Consider the following 15,014-nt stretch of genomic DNA (forward strand, 5'->3'; position numbering starts at 1 on the left):
AGATGATCAAACAGCTTTATTTGATAGTGGACATGTGTCTCTTTCAAGGACCCTATCAGTCTTGCTTCTGAACACTTTGGTTTGTGACAAGTGAATGCAATACCATCAGTTCTGCCATAACGCAGTTGTTCCATTCTCGTGAAACCCTGCGTTATCAGAAAATCGTGTAATAGCAGCACCATTTAAACTAATGGGGCCAGAATTCCATTATAACCAACACACGATTTAAAAGCTAGAGGAACAGTGTCCCCAATTCATCAATCGCATTGCAGAGAATTTGTGTTAACAAAACGCGTGTTCCAGCAGAATGATCTGGAGTACAACAGGACTGAACTTGAAATGTTCACCTGGGTATCTTTTCACAGACCTGTTGAGTTGCTCCAGCAATTTCTGCTTTTGTTTGCTCATTATCCCTCAAATCTTAGTTTATTTAACAGTAGTACAACAGCTCACGATGATCTGAAGAGCGACAGATTGACAAGTATCCGACTGACAGCACCAGTTCAGATATTACTGCTCCATGCAGAGGCTGCTGGCACAATAAACTTTCACAGTATGGGACACCACATGGGTAGCGCCAAAGGTCATAGAGCATGGAAAGATGCCACTTGTCCCATCCAGTATCCATCCATCCATTTTCAAGTGTTTGTATGCTGTTTCAACACTTCAAAAAAACTATGTAAATGGAGATGCAGAGTGCACCTCTAGAAAGGACTTCAGCTTCTGAAGCCCTGTTTCCGATGGTATAGAGGAATCGCATTCCACTTCCAAAGTCTATCATCACAGCAAAAATAAATATGTTAGTTTGCTGTCCATTTTCTAAGTTACTTCCAAGGAGGTGCATCACATTTAACACTTCTTTCATGTCTCAGCATGATCTTTCTAGCAAAGGACCTTTTGTTGAGATTAAATTTCTTGCATTAATGTAGCAACTTATCACACTTCAGATACTTTTCCCTCAACAATTAATTTGAAGTTTACTCACTTGCACCTAAACATAACAGGCATTTGGAACACAATAAAATTTAACAAGCAGCAATACAATGTTTCAATAATTATTTTGAGTAACTATAAGCAGAGAAAGAGCCAGAAAAGCTCATGTTTTCGATTAGTCTTATGCTTTTTTGAACATTCACAAGGGCGCACAGTAACTATCACAATTTCTTTTCATGGAAGAGCACATTTAACAATCATCCTTCAGTACTACACGAGAGTCACACTGCATTATATATTCAAATCCTGAAATGGGTTTTGAAAGAAAAACACTGATTAACTGAGCCAAATAATTGACAAATCCACCTGCAGTTTTCAGAATTATTTTTCAGAAAGGTGATGGGGAGTGGCTGCAGTCAGGCTTTCAATAATTTCATAAATTCTGGTTAGTGATTTAAAGTAGTTTATGGAAATGACATGAATCAAATTCTGAATTTAATCATATGCTTTTTGCTCATGAGGTTTTAATTACCTCCTTTCGTGTTGTAAATGTCTATTTTTCTATGATTTAAGGATCAGATTTTTTCACTAACGTGCAGGAGGTTGAGGGGTGACATTCTCGAGGTTTATAAAATCATGAAATGCATAGATAAGTTGAAGGAGAATCGATGTTTCGGGCATTAGCCTTTATCAGGAAAGACCTCACTTTCTCCATGTTTTAAGGTGAGAGGAGAAAGATTTAAAGGGGATCTGAGGGGAAACATTTTCACACAGCAAGTGGTTCATGTGTGGAATGAACTACCAGAGCAAATGGTAGATGTAGCTACAGTTACAACATTTAAAATACTTTTGAGGGAGTACATAAATAGGAAAGGTTCAAAGGCATATGGGCCAATCACAGGTAAATAGGACTAGGTTATTTGGGAAACATTTGATGGCATGGATGAGTTAGACTGAAGGATCTGCTTTTGTGGTGTAGGACTCTATGACTTTATTATGGCCATTTTTGTTTAAAATTAGAGCCTCAAAATGAAAATTATTATTGTGCTGTTCAAATCATTCTGTTGAATTACATAGCCTGTCTTTGCAGTCCTAGCTCTACAACACCCCAGTAAATCAAATGTTCCTCCATTTCCAGTCTCTTTTACATCCCAGGCTGAACAACCATGACTCAGTTGGCATTCCACTAGACCCATCTGGGGCCAGTTAGCTCAGTTGACTGGATTGCAGGTTTGTGAGGCAGAGTGGCACCAACAACATGGGTTCAATCTTCCAATGGCTGAAATCACCATGGTCATGCTTTCTTCATGTCCAACCTCATCGGAGGTGTGCTGGTCAGGTTTAACTCAGTACTGGTTGTCTTTCTCTGAAGAGAGTCAGCAGGAGAATGGCTACTTTGCCTTTACCTTACCAGGATCATGTGACTCCAGTGGTCACTCTTATCCAAAGTTTGATAAGAGTATTAAAGGCCAAAGGTGAGGAGAGAGTGAGTCCCCTTGACATTAAAGTAAAATTTGACTGAGTACAGAAATAAGTTAAATTGATATAAAAAGAAAGAAAAACAGATTTAAAATAACACTCCAGAGGATGAAGTCATACCGAGCACAAAAGGAAGCTGGCTATGGTTAATAGGGGCAAAATCATCTTAGCTTCAAGATATCACTGAAAGTTTTCTTTGGGACAAGCAGTAATGGCAACTTTATCAATTGCTATGCCTCCAGTATAAGACCCAAAGTGGGTTGTTCACTGACAATCTAAGTGTTTTGTTCGATTCACAATTCACCAGATAATGGAATAAACTTTGTTAACATGCTACAAAACCTTTATGCTGACACGTGACAAGTAACATTTGCATTACAGGCTGGAAATGATCATTCCCAACAAAGCAGACTCTATTCACTTCTTCTTGACATTCAATGCCATTGCCATCACTGATTCCATCATCAGTAACATCTTGGGAGTTGCCATTGGCTGGTAACATAACTGAAGCGGCTACATAAATATTTTAGACAAGCAAGAGGCTGGAAGAATGCAGCAAATCAGGCAGCATTAGGAGGTGGAAAAGTCAACCTTAAGGGTGTAACCTCCTTCAGGGCTGGCGGTGGGTGTCAAGGGAGCTGAAGATACTCACTGAGTGCACATCTGAGGGAGGCAGAGAACTTCTTCAAAATGGGCATCCTTTGAAGCAACTTCACAGTGGAGCAAACTTAGTTTGAGACAAAAAGACTGCAGATGCTGGAATCCAAAGTAAACAGACAGGAGACTGGAAGAACACAGCAAGCCAGGCAGCATCAGGAGATGGAGAAGTCAACGTTTCAGGTGTAACCCTTTTTCAGGACTTGGAGTGGGTGGAAGGGGAGCTGCAGAGTGTAACTACAAAAGCAGGTCATAGTGTGGAAATTCTACAGTCAGTAACTCAAAGTCTTTCCACTTGCCTGGATGAATAAGGTTCCAACAACAAACAAGAAGTTTGATGGCATTCAGGACAAATAAGTCCACTTTTTTGGCAGCTACCTTAAGCAGTCACTCTGTTACACTAATGGTATACTTGGCAAATATATATACTGTCTGTAAAAACAAATTGCCAATCCTCCTTTGACCTCACCTACCAAATCCACTGGACCTATGACCAAGAAAAATAACAGCAGGCTGTACAATGAGAACACCACCTTCTGCAAGTTGTCCTCAAAAAACATATACCACTCTGACAGAGAAACTTATTCAACTTCACTCATTGTAGCTGAATCAAAAGGTTGAAACTCTTTTGCTAACATTACAGGATGTGGGCTAATACCATAGTGGTTCAAGAAGGTGACTCAGCACCATCTTCACAATAGAAATTACAGATACACAAGAAATGTTCACCTTTCTAGTGTTGCTTCATGGGTTATGCACAATGAATAAGAAAATTATATTCCTCAAAGACTAATGCATTGAAGCAGGCTATATGTCTTCAGTCCCATTATTTCCACCTTGGTTCAGTTTTGTTTTATTTTAGTTTGATAACGCTGTTGTGAAGCACTTTGAAATCTTCCAGCACATAGAATCATTACATTGTGGAAGCAGGCCATTTTGGCCCATCAAGTCCACACTGACTCATCTCCATACCCTATCACTGTACTTAACCCAGGCCAGTGACTGGACTAGAGTGGCGCTGGAAAAGCACAGCAGGCCAGGCAGCATCCAAGGAGCAGGTAAATCGACGTTTTGGGCAAAAGACCTTCTGATGATTTTTCTGCTCCTTGGATGCAGCCTGACCTGCTGTGCTTTTCCAGCACTACTCTAATCCAGACTCAGGTTTCCAGCATCTGCAGTCCTAATTTTTACCTTAACCCAGGCCAATCTACCTAACCTACACATACTTGGACATGAGGCGATACTAGGCCACCCAGAGAAAAGCCATGCAGGTATGTGAAAAGTGTGTATACTGCACACAGACAGTTACCTGAGGGTGGAATTGAACCCGAGTCTCTGGTGCTGAGAGGTCGCAGTGCTAACGATTGAGCCATCATGTTGCCCAGGGAACATTAAAGCCCCAAGAAAAAAGTAAGTTGCTGACAATAATGGTGTCTGATTCTGTTTTAATTGCATGCGATTACGCTCTTTTTAAGTCATCATTGACAATTACTGGGTTTGGGATCATGCTTTATGATAGTTTTATTGCCTTGAAACCCTAAGTGACTGGTACTAATAAAGCAGGGTCAGACTTTGCATTGCAGTCTTGCCTAATCTATGTAGTTGTGGAAGTCAAAAATGAAAGATAAAACAAAATATTATATTTACAAACATGTAAATCACATTACAACTCCCTCCATAATATCCAGGGCAGCATGGTGGCTCAGTGGATAGCACTGCTGCCTCACAGCACCAGGGTCCCAGGTTCATTTCTAGCCTTGGGCGACTGTCTGTGTGGAGTTTGCACATTCGCCCCGTGTCTGCGTGGGTTTCCTCCAGGTACTCCAGTGCAGGTCAGGTGAATTGACCATGTTAAATTGCCCATAGTGTTAGGTGCATCAGTCAGAGGAAAATGGGTGTGGGTGGCTTACTCTTCAGAGGGTCGGTGTGGACTTGTTGGGCCGAAAGGCCTGTTTCCACAATGTAGGGAGTCTAATCTAATATATGGCCAAAAACATAAGCTATTGTGGTTACCACTGCTGCCTCACAGCACCAGGGACCCGGGTTCAATTCCCACCTCAGGCAACTGTCTGTGTGGAGTTTGCACATTCTCCCCGTATCTGCGTGGGTTTCCTCCAGGTGCTCCAGTTTCTTTCCACAGTCCAAAGATGAGCAGGTTAGGTGAATAGGCCAAGCTAAATTGCCCATAGTATTAGATGAAGGAGTAAATGTAGGGAAATGGGTCTGGGTGGGTTGCTCTTCTGAGGGTCGGTGTGGACTTGTTGGGCCGAAGGGCTTGTCTCCACACTGTAAGTAATCTAATCACTGTGGGTGTATTTACGCATAGGAATGGAAGGGAATCAATAATGTGGCTCCTTCTCAGTGACTGGTAATAAATACCAGCTTCACGAATGATGCCAACATCTCATGAACAAATGAAAGAAAGGTGACCAATGAAGTCCATGCCAATGTATAAAAATAACTTCTAAATTATTTCCTCATTCCCAACAGACTACAAAGATCAACAAAGATGGTTAACCTGAATAACTTACCATGGTGCTCAGAAGTTTGAATGGAACTCTTGCACGATAATACAAATTAGTATTTTTAAATATACTACAAAATTCAATCCAAAATTATTTAAAGTTCAATGTCATCCATACAATCTCACAGACATTGGGGAACAGATCTATAAATTTTAATTTTGCTCTACTTCAAACATATCCTTATTTGAGTGGGGTCAACAAATATGAACATAACTCCAGAATGAGTGAGCTGTAGTCATTTGTTGAACTACTCCTTCAGAGGAAAGAAACTCAGGGGCGGTCTGCAAACACAAGGAGTGACGTTGCATTCTGTGGCTAGTGAACAGTGTGATGGATTTCACCGGGCAAGACACAATCCTCTGCTACGGCTTTTGACATGTTGATGTAAATCTGCTGAGCCATGTTTCTATGGAAACAGATGAAAGCCTGGTACAATTATATTCCCATGTTGTGACTGAAGGAGAAGCACAACATGTACCCAGAAGTCGTCAGCTAGTATGAAAACACGTCGAATAACATGCAAAATGATTAAATTTAGACACGAAACAGCTATTGTCATGTTATTTTGGTACAAACATCCACTGAAGCTAAAGGCAGCTAATTAGTTTTCATCAAAGTTAAATATTGTAACATTGTCTCTTTCTTATTTGGGGGTAATGTCCAAAAAAAAAGTCAAGACAGAAACAGAAACTGCTCAAGAAAAAGTTGGTCTGGTCGCATCTGTGGAAAGAGAAAGCAGAGTTAACGTTTTGGGTTCAGTGACCCTTCCTCAAGGTTCTTCAAGGACATTCCCCCCCCCACCACCGCCATGCCTTTAGCTGGTGACCTCCTGCACTGGTCTGACAGTATGGAAAGAGGCCCGTCAAGCCTACACTGACCCTCAGAAAAGCATCGATCCAGCGCACCAAACGCAACCCTACAGTTCACAGGGCTAACTCACCTAGCCTGTACATTCCTGGACACTATTGGGCATTTTAACATGGCCAGTCCACTTAACCTGAACATCATTGGACTGTGGGAGGAAACACAAGTGACTGGTGGAAACCCAGGGAGAACGTGCAAACTCCTCACAGACAGTCATCCGAGCGTGGAATAAAACCTTGGTCGCTGGATCCGTGAGGCAAAAGTGCGAACTACTGAGCCACCATTCTGCCCCCAAATGGAGGAGAGAAAAAAATTATGCATGCTTGAAAGGATATCGGGTTAGGGTGGACGAGGCCACAGGTGTACAGGTGGTTCTGCTATAACGTGTGTTTCATTAACATGAATTTGCTGTAATGCGATTGACCGAATCGGGGACTCTGTTTCTGAAGCCCGAACCTTTGAAACCTGTAACGTAATTGCATCACCAACGCTTTAAGTGTTTTTCAAAAGCACAATTTTTCTATAATAACGGGTTGCACAAGAACACAACCATCGTATCACAGAAGAACTACCTGCGTTTGAGCATAAGATAGGAATGTCTGTAAACCTATTAGTATTTAACTAAACGCCATTAGCATATCCAACCAGACTGCAAAAAACAAGAAGTGGATTTGAAGCAAAACAAAAGGGACTTTACCAATTCTACCAACTAATCCTAAAGAAATCATAGGCTGTGTCCCCCCTAGGTGATGAGGAATCATGTGTACTCACTTCAGGAGACCATATCTTGTCTTACTAAACTAGCAACAATTTGTCAGATGTACAGGATTCAGTATACCTCAATAATTAATCATTATTGGGAATAAAATTACTACTGTGGAAATATCTCTCCATTTATACATGTTTCAGCATTTTTCACACAAACCAAATTTTACTCCAAATGCTCCAAATATTGTAAATATCATGAAAAGAAATTGCTTGATAAAATTCAAAATTCACAATTTCTGGTTACACACAATTACTGTATTGAGTATTGATATTGCATCAGGTATTAAAATTCATCCTCATGAATATCTGTAATCGCAAAGAATTGTCACTTTTTAAAAATGTTGTTATAAATGTTATTTCCAATCTTCTCATTTAAATACAAATCTGAAGAGGTATGTCGCAAAGTATAAATCATGTATATTTGGTATGCCAGTGAATTAAATAAAAAACAATTTCCAACAGAAGCCAATAGATCTCAACCTTACATTTTTGTCTCAGTTTGGTGCAGTGCTCCAATGAAGCTCAGCGCAAGCTGGAAGAACAGCACCTCATTTTCCACTTGTGGACCCTGTAGCATTCTGGACTCAATATCAAATTCAATAACTTTAGGGCGTGAACTCCCCCATGTCCTTACCCCAGTCCCACAACCTGGCCTTGGTATCACATAGTCTGCTATCACACACCACCCATTGTTAGCCACTAACAGTCTCCATTAACAGCTATTCACCCTCGCACTTAGATCGTTATCCACTCCTTTGTCTGTCAAACTGCTCTTCTTTTTCACAAATACAGAAATTGCTGGAAAAGCTCAGCAGATCTGAAAAGAAATCAAAGTTAATGTTTCAGGTCCGATGACTCTTCTTCATAACTGATGGCAGATAGAGAAAGGTCAGTTTTTATGCAGAAGATAGGGTGGGGGGAGGGGGTAAGGAGAAAACAATAGGTGATTGGAAATAGAGCCCAAAGAGAGAGAGAGAAGAACAGTTGGACAGCCAAAGGAGTGGATAATGATCTAACTACGAGGGTGAATAGCTGTTAATGGGGACTGTTAGTGGCTAACAATGGGTTGTGTGTGACATTCCTAATGAAGGGCTTGCGCCCGAAATGTCGATTCTCCTGCTCCTCGGATGCTGCCTTACCTGCTGTACTTTTCCAGTGCCAAACTTTTTGGCAATGTGTAATAGCAGACTGTGTGATAACAAGGCCTATGCTGTGGGTGTGGTTGTGAGGGTGGTGTTGGGGATCGGGACGGGGGCTAGGACATGGTAGAGTCCCAACCCTGAAGTTATTGAACTCGATAATGAGTCCGGAGGGCTGCAGAGTCCCCTGGTGGAAAATAAGATGTTGTTTTTCCAGCTTATGCTGAGCTTTGTTGGAGTACTGCAGTAAGTCTGATACAGAGATATTGGCCAAAAACAGGATGATGTGTTAAAGTGGCCAGCAACTGGAAGCTCAGAGTCATTTTTGCAGACAGAACATGGGTGCTCTGCGAAGCAATCATCCGGTCTTCCCTTCATTTCCCCAGTGTAGAGGAGGCCACATTGTGACCAGCAAATGCAGTAGACTAGATTGCATGAAATGCAGGTAAAGCACTGCTTCACCTGGAAGGTATGTTTAGGCTTTTGGATACTGATGAGGGAGGAGATAAGTGGACATATGTTACACCTTTGATGACTGCACAGGAAGATGCCATGAAGCTGTAGTAGCGGGGTGTGGGAGTGAAGGATCAGGATGTCCCGGAGGGGCATGTTAACCCTTATTTCTCTCCACAGATGCTGCCAGACCTGCTGAGCTTTTCCAGCAATTTTTGTGTTTGTTTCTGATTTACAGCATCTGCAGTTCTTTGGCTTTTTATTTGCTCTTGCCTGTCATTGGGCTCAATTCCTCACCTATTGTTTACTCCTTATCCTCTTCCCCACAACATATCTTCTGCATATAAACTGATATTTTTCCAGCTACATTAGTTCTGAGGAAGTGTCACTCGAATCAAAACTCTGATTTATCTTCACAGGTGCTGCCAAATCAGTTGAGCTTTACTATTACTATAATTATTTTAAAGTTTTTTTTGTTTGTTTCCATATATAATAGTGACAACAATCATAACGAAACATTGTCTTTTGTCTGCAAAGTATATTAATAGAGAAAAACAATTCATCAAGATTGCACAAGTGAAAGATTTCTAATTCTAACTAACAAACATGATGTGGAAGTATCAGTGTTGGACTGGGGTGAACAAAGTTAAAAATCACAATACTGAAAAATGTGGTGCTGGAAAAACACAGCAGGCCAGGCAGCATCCGAGGAGCAGGAGAATCGACGTTTCGGGCATAAGCCCTTCTTCAGGAAGATTCATTCCTGAAGAAGGATTTATGCCCAAAACGTCGATTCTCCTGCTCCTCGGATGCTGCCTGGCCTGCTGTGTTTTTCCAGCACCACATTTTTCAACTTTGGTCTCCAGCATCTGCAGTCCTCACTTTCTCCTAAAAATCACACAACGCCAGGTTATAATCCAACAGGTTTCTTCAGAAGTATTAACTTTTGGAGCGCTGCTCCTTTGTCAGCCAACTGATCCTAACTCAAACATGCATTTCTTAAACTTATCAGAAGCCACCTTCCATAGAATCCCTAAAGGGTGAAAGCAAGCCATTCAGCCCATCCTGATAAAGGGCTTTTGCCCGAAACGTCGATTTGCCTGGTTCTCGGATGCTGCCTGACCTGCTGTGTTTTTCCAGCACCACTCTAATCTACAGCATCTGCAGTAATCACTTCCGCCTATTCAGCCCATCAAGTCCACACCAACCCTCCCACCCTATAACTCTGTATCTGCACCTAACCCACACTAGACTGTGAGAGGAAACCCACCCAGACACAGGGAGAAGATGCACACTCCACACAGACAGTCACCCAAGGCTGGACTTGAACCCAGGCCCTTGGTGCTGTGAGGCAACAGGTGCTTGCCACTGTGCCACCTAACACGCAGACGAAAAGAATGGATGGGAACTACTAATGGTAAATTAAAATAATGCTTATTAATCATAATTAGCAAAATGGGAAAATAAAATGATCATACCAGTTGAATTTTGGCCAGTCTTTGAGTCATTCTCTTTGGAAAGAGTAGTAAATACTGGACAGGAGGAGATGAGGCTAATCCTTGGGTTTACTTGGGTTGCATAGATTAGCTTTGAAACATTAAACTGCTCGTGAGCAAGACTTTATGATATAAGAATTTGCTCCTCCCTTGCAGAAGGCTTGCCCTTCTGGAGCTTGTTAATCAATACTAATGTACAATGAAAAAGTCAAGAGTGTGGTGCTGGAAAAGCACAGCAGGTCAGGCAGCATCCAAGGAACAGGAAAACTGACATTTCAGGCAAAAGCCCTTCATCAGGAAGTGCTTTTGCCCGAAACATCGATTCTCTTGCTCCTTGGATGCTGCCTGACCTGCTGTGCTTTTCCAGCATCATACTCTCAACTCTAATCTCCAGCATCTGCAGTCCTTACTTTCTCCTGCAAAGAAAAAGTGTCTATCTAATATTTCAGGTACACATCATGTCAAACAGTTTTCTTTAACAAGTCTCTCTTGAGTAGTTAGCAGAAAGCAACCTCACAGAAAGCCTACTTCCCCATTTGGCTAGTGATAGGCTGCATTGTGGCAAATATAAAGTCTGTGCTCCTCTGAAAGGCTTTAAACAACATGCATCTGAGAGAGAGCCAATTTGCTAACATTGCACCATTTAAAAACAATTCAGAAACACTTACTGACAAAAGATCGTCCCCAGTGTGCTAATTGTGTAATTCTTCCTCTGGTTTGGTGATTAGAACTATTGGTAATTGACACGGATGAATGAACGCACAAGTAAACACAAATTACAAGAATGTAAATGAGGTGTAGCCCCACAATTACTTGCCAAAGTGACAGAATCACTCCTGCATGTGCATAAGCTGCAATTCAAAGAAGTCAGAGAGTTTGCTAAATTTAGAACTCTTGTGACCAGTCACATCTGGAGATTCTGTTCCGTATCAGGGGGGGATAAATTGCTGGAAGGAATTAGAAGTATAATTTCTGCAGTATTTCAGTTTCAAAGAGTAGAAGGTTGTTGGAAATAGTGTACTGAGTCCTCGTATGTGCATTGAACAACTGCTTCATGAAAAAAAACGATTGGAAATTGGCATTGTTCCATTCAGGTAGAAATCTCCATATGTTGGAAACAAATTTAAATATCTGTACTTTCAGCTGAGAAAACATTACTGTAAACAACTGCCAATCAAGCTGAAAGCTCCAGACTACCACCTTGACAGTACCTCATCAAACAATTTTTCCTTTGAATATTGCATTGCGTTTCAAAGCCAAGTAAAATGGAATGGTGGAAGAAATGTTCTTGCATATTATAGCAAGCTGTTTTTAAGATAGTTGCATGTTGCACGACAAGATGCAGTGCAGAAATTTGCCAAAGATCATTGGACAGCACCTTCCAAATCTAATATCAGTTTCATCCAGAAGGTCCAAACGCAGCAGATACTTGGGGCCATCACAACCTGCAAGTTCCCCTCCATTCTGGCTTGGAAATATATCACTGTTCCTTCAGTGTGGCTGGGTCAATCTCTTGGAATTCCCTTCCTCATGGTATTTTGGATCTGCCTACAGCATGTAAACTGCAGTGATTCAAGAAGACAATTTGGGCAATCTTCTCAAAGGACGTGGGCAATAAATGCTGGCCAGCCAGCAATATCATATCCCATGAGAGATTTAAAAAAGCTGTTGTATGTATTTCTAACCCATTTCTCAGCATGTGACTTGTGTTGAAGAGGCTGAACTGCTCAAGAAAGATCTGCAAGTAGACTTCATCAGAGCTACTTTAAAATATTGACATCACAGGTTCAACAATACTCATTTAACTTAACATATTGCTTTGATAAGTGACCCACATCTGGTTATACCACTTGAATTGGAGTCTCAGTGATGTAATATTTCACTATATTGAAGTTCAATGTTTTCAGCAAAACAGAAATGTTTTTGACGCATTGAATTGGAAGGTTCAAGTGGGTTGTAAAAGTCAAATGAGCTGAAGAATACAATAATTAGTTGCTTTTATCAAGATGGGAAGTAAAGACTGTGGCAGCTTTTGTTTTCAGGTTTATCCATACCTTTGAAAAGGGAGATAGCAGTAAGCATGGACAGTGTCCTAGCACAGATAACAGTAAAGCCACCTACATGAAAGCATAACATCCCAAAACTACGGCCAGCTACTTTAGAAAAGTGGTTGTGTAATGTTATGCTTACATCGCAAAGAACAGCTTTATGACTTGAAACCTTCTATAGATATACTAAATAAAGACAGGTCTTAACCTTCCAATGTCCAGAATGTAATCTTTGATATTGAATAGAACTCCTGTTTTTACTTGACTAATAAAAACTCAGCTGTCACTGAAATATTGTCATGCAATTAAGTTACTGTTGCACTTTGACTCTATTGCTAGCAAGGGTAAGTTTGCCTTTGTTGTGAGTCACCACTTACTTTTTGATGAAGACACAAATGATGTAATTGGTGTCATTAAATTATTAAAAAAGCATCCTTGATCTATGAATTCTTGCAAATATTTCCAACCTTCCTTTGCTTTCTAAAGTGCTCTTGTCTCTCAAATTGCTTCTTAACCTTCACTATTCAATGCTTGAAACACTCCAATCAGATTTTTGACACTGTCATCTCACTGAAGTAGCAAATTGATGGATTGGATCCAGCGATTCCGTAACTGTAGAACATGAACCTTCCTCACTCGTCAATATCTCTAAAGCCAATTCTGGATGCATTTTGCATTTTTCTATATGTTAGTCCTTATAACATATACTGAACAGTCAAGTGCTTATTGAAACAGACATCTTGTAGTTTGTTATCTATTTGCGTGGCTACTTGGTCAAAGATTTACATGCATAGTCTGGGTTCTAAGCTGATGTAATTGTACGTTATATGCATGTAGCTGACTGACTGAGCACACTACTCTGACTACATTACACAGAAAGAGAGACCAAAGGTGTTGCGAGTACCTTGAGACCAGCATCTGCAGTCCTTACTTTTTCCATCTTCCTATGTGTCAGGTATGACTCCAACCATGGAGAGTTTGCCCCTGATACCCATTGATTCCAATTTTGGTAAAGCTCCTTGATGCTACACTTGGGTGGATTGCAGAATTGATGTCAAGGGCTGCCACTCTCATCTCACCTTTGGAATCCAGCTCTTTTGTCCATGTTTGAACCAAAGCTGTATCGAGGTCAGGATCTGAGTCGCCCTAATGGAACCCAAACCGGGCATCACTGAGGTTATTGCTAAGTGGGTGCTGCTTGATAGCAGTTCCATCACTTTTCTGATGATTGAGATTAGACTAATGGAGTGGTAATTGGCTGGGTTGGATTTGTCCTGCTTTTTATGTATAGGATATACTTGGGCAATTTTCCACTTTGTCGGGGAAATACCAGTGTTGTAACTGTGCTGGAACAGCTTGGCTAGGGGAGTGTAAAGTTGTGGAGCACAAGTCTTCCCACTATTGTCAGAATGTTGTAAGGGCCCGTAGCCTTTGCATTATCCAGCACCCCCAATCATTTCTTGATATCACGTGGAGTGAATCGAATTGACTGAAGACTGGTATCTATAATGCTGGGGATCACTACAGGAGGCCTAGATGGATCATCCACTTGGCACTTATGGCTGAAGATTGCTGCAAAAGCTTCAGCCTTATCTTTTGCACGGATTTGCTAGGCTCTACCATCATTGAGGATATTTGTGGAGCCTCCTGCTCTAGTGAGTTGTTTCATCATCCACCACTATTCATGACTGGATGTGGCAGGACTGCAGAGCTTAGATCCAATCCATTGGTTGTGGGATCACTTTGCTCTGTCCATCTCATGTTGCTTATGCTGTTTAGCACGAAAATATTCCTGTTTGGTGACTTCACCAGGTTGACACCTCATCTTCAGGTGCGCCCTCCTGTACTCTCCATTGAACCAGGGTTGATCCCCTGGCTTGATGGTAATGGTTGAGTAGAGGATATGCTCGGCCATGAAGTTACAGATTTTGCTGAAGTACAAGTCTGCTACTGTTGATAACCCACAGTGCCTCATGGATGCCCAGTCTCAAGTTGCTAGATCTGTTCAATGGACAGTGATAGTGCCACACAAATGATCGAGGTTATTCTCAATATGAAGGCTGGACTTTGTCTCCCCAAGGACTGTGCTCTCACTCTTACTGATCCTGTCATGGACAGATGCATCTGCAGCTAGAAGATTGGTAAAGATGAGGTCAAGTATGTTTTTCCCTCCTGTTGGTCCCTCACCACCTGCAGCAGACCCACTCGAGAAGCTATGTCCTTCAGGACCCGACCAGCTCGATCAGTAGTACTGTTGCCAAGTCACTCTTGGTGGTGGACTTTGAAAGTTAACACCCAGAGTAAATCTGGTGCCCTTGCCATCCTCAGTGTTTCCACTAAGTGTTGATCAACATGGAGGAGTACTGATTCATCAGCTGAGGGAGGATGGTACGTGGTAATCAGCGGGAGGTTTACTTGTCCATGGTTAACCAGAAGCCATGAGACTTCATGGGGTCTGTAGTCAAAGTTAAGGACTCCCAGAGCAACTCCCTTAACAATTGAGATTGCCATGTAGAAGGGGTGATCAATAAGTTCACAAATGATATGAAAATAATGAGGAGGATAGCCTTAGTTTATCAAAGGATATAAAAGAGCAGGTCAGATGGCCTGGTCAGGAGGAAGCCAATTGGGAAGGACAAACAATGCAAGGCA

Source organism: Chiloscyllium plagiosum, unplaced genomic scaffold (genome assembly GCF_037043375.1).
Source record: "Chiloscyllium plagiosum isolate Xiang-an unplaced genomic scaffold, Cpla_swu_hap1 HiC_scaffold_2, whole genome shotgun sequence".
Classification (NCBI taxonomy): domain Eukaryota; kingdom Metazoa; phylum Chordata; class Chondrichthyes; order Orectolobiformes; family Hemiscylliidae; genus Chiloscyllium; species Chiloscyllium plagiosum.